Source organism: Charadrius vociferus, unplaced genomic scaffold (assembly GCF_000708025.1).
Source record: "Charadrius vociferus isolate BGI_N301 unplaced genomic scaffold, ASM70802v2 scaffold348, whole genome shotgun sequence".
Classification (NCBI taxonomy): Eukaryota; Metazoa; Chordata; class Aves; order Charadriiformes; family Charadriidae; genus Charadrius; species Charadrius vociferus.
The window spans coordinates 481,779-484,987 of NW_009649581.1; positions in this window are offsets into that span (position 1 = coordinate 481,779).

Consider the following 3,209-nt stretch of genomic DNA (forward strand, 5'->3'; position numbering starts at 1 on the left):
GGGGTTGGTTGGACTCTAGGACCCCAAAAGATGCTGACATGATCTTAACAGATTCTGGAACCTTGTGTTTAAGTACAGTGTAATCATCGCTCTGGTATAAGAGCATCTGTAGACAAATCATTTCAGCCATGAGACTTAATGCAAGAGATTCGAGAAGACCTGCCCTGGCTGCATGCCAGATGTGCTCCAACCACTAATGGAAACATAGAGGTTTAAACTAATGACTTATCCTGCAGACAACTTCGACCTACACATGTGGTGGGGACAACTGCTCCAAGTGAGCAGCCTAAATCTTGTCCAAAGCAAAAATCTCTGAACAACAAGGTTGATATAGGTGTCTCAAAACCAACTGTTTTAATTCACAGATCCACTCTTACTATACTGAATTATTTGTTAGTGTAGACAGGGCCTGGGTATGTGCTAGTCATAGCAGACTAGGATCCCCTTTTTGCAACTTCTCCTATCTGGTGGTCTACATAATTTGGACCTGATTCACCTGAACTTGGTAAAGCACAAAGGTTTTGCTACGCATCAACAGGTCATTCGTCAGCATGCTGTATTATACAGCACTTCCTCTGTCGATAGCTGTGTTGTTAGGCTTCTCGATATCTTTCTGGGTTTGAGAGGTTTATGTTAAAAATGCAGACAGTACTTTTCTGAGTTATGTTAATACAAACTCACTCCATAGCCCACCCATTAGGCTGCATCCAGCCGGCCACCAAGGAGATGGGGTCAAACACAAGGATTTCTCTATGCAGAAGTGAAGGACAGTCCATTAGCAACCTGCAGCTTTAAAATAGCAGTGGAGAGAAAGTGAGCCCTCAAAGTGGAATTGCTCCCTCTCGCATTCAAGAAAAGTGTCATCTATAACTTATGCATTAAGGTGACTATGTGTAGGGACTGATTTTTCTTTTCCACCAAGGAGACACCAAATATAGCTTAGGTTCTATAAACTGTACATTTTGATAACACTGCAGTCAGGCCAATTGAAGCAGAACCGGTACAAAAACATTATCAAGCATCATTTCAATAGCATGTGGCTGTCTTCCAGGGGTGCAAATATCATTACAATATAGCATAGCAGTCTATGAACTGGATTAGCCGAACAGCCGTTATCAGCACTCGGGAAAATAATATCAGTGACAGTTACTTCACCTGCCTGAGTGGTTTAAATGTCCTGCCTTACTGTACTGATAACACTTGGCACCACTTGCAGGCTGAAGAAAGTATGACTTTGTTTGATCTAATTATAGAACCATAACAATTTTTGATAGGGAAGAAAAGACATATAGTTGAGGTCATCTTGTCCATCTCCCTGTAACTGCATGACAGTTGCATGCTCATGTACCTGAAGAGCACTAGAATAATACCCTCTTTTCTGCTCCTCTGTGCTTTTTCATTGGATTTATTGGGTGGATTTTCAGTCCCAGAGCAGCTGAGTTCCCAATAGCGATGCTGTTGGAGTCTTTACATAGGGCAAATATTAGTAATTTGTTTTGGCAGAGAAGAAGAGAAAGGGTATTTTTAGAACTGTTAGAAAAATTTTCCCCTGGGCTTTAATCTCCCCAGCACAGGATGTCTGTACGGAGGAGTACACTTTGGCTTAGTATTGGGCACGCACTTGCCTGCAATCCAAATCTGGCAATCTGGCTTGGAGTCAGTCAGGAAATTTATACTGCCAGGTGGAATTTGAAGGGATTCAGGACAAAGAATGGTTTAGAGACAGAATCCTCATTAACCAAATTATGCTTTCTGTCCTCTTAGTTTGCTTTACAGTATACACAGTCAGTACACGTTAAATATGTTGTATATCCATATACAGCATTAACCTATAGTAAAAGAGAATTTGTTGGGTTTTTTTTTTAAGTTTCCTATCCATCCCTGCAATGCTTTCTTGTTTGGGGGAGTCTTTTGATTTCCAGTACAGCACTAATTTTACTCTAGCTGTAGGAATGGACTTTCAGTAATTATACTTTTGCACAGGGTGAATTCTGATGTAAGTAATGATGTGCCATACACACCTCTGGTAGGTGATGCGGCACAGAATTGATACAGTGATAACAAAACCTATGTATTTATTGAAAGATATACCAATAAAATGCCATCACCAGCTTTGAGTTGTATTCTCAGATTTATCTGAGGCCACCGAGAAGGGTACTACAGTACATTATCAGGCTGTAGAGTTACCTGCTATGTGTGCACCGTAGCAAGCTTGCACAGTTCCATTATCTTGTTCAGTTTAGGTACAAAAAAGATCCAACTACAGATTCAATACCAGGGCAAGAAAAGCTAGAAAACAAATGCTGACCTTTGGTACCCACAGAGCATTTCCACACTGCGCTTTCCATTATCCTGGAGGGCGTTCTCATTATCAGCTCCAAGAAAAGTTTTCCTAAGAGCAGTGAGGCAGAAGGCACTGTAAGGATGCTCACTCCCATGGACTGCCAAAGCATTACGTGCAGCTGAGTAACAGATGATGACTTTAACAAGGTACTGAGCACAAAGCTGTGTAGTCATTAGTGCAAACATTTAGAAAGGTATTAATTTCATGACTAAAACACCTAAGGACAGGTGTCTAAATGTGCGCTGTCTAGACTGTCCTATTACAGTCAGTAGAGTGCTGGGGTTTGGTTCTGCTGCTTGCACACATCCAGTGCTACCTGGTATGTCCTTAGTAGTGCTCTGTAAGAACATAAATTTGCTTTAGAACCTATATCCCATGCATTCGGCAACTTTTACCCTAGATGATGACAAGGGCAACTGCATCTACCGCCTTGTCAGCTGAACAAGTGAGCTGGGAGAGAAGGTCCAGCCAAACCTGCACTCGGGGTCTGCTTCAGAGCAACATGAGCTGTTCTCTAGACTAAATGATCTTTGCTGGTCAGGAGCTTGGTGCAGGATTTTGAGTGCCTTTTGAGATGCCTGTGGTTATCAAGACATCCACACAGGGCTCTCTGATGCACTGGACCCCATTTGAGACTCACACCTTTCTAGAAGACGCACCTGGGGAGCAGGTGGAATATCCTTGGGCATTGGAAATGTCACTCGGTGAGGAAGTTCAGGCAAGTGACTCCTGTCAATAGCCCGTGTCTACACACCTAAACTTAGAGGTTTCAGTCTGGAGATAAGTCTCATCCTAGAATGGTGATCAAGTGCTTACAGCTAAAGGAAAAACTGAAATCTTTGCAGATCTTTTCTGCTGCCTCCTG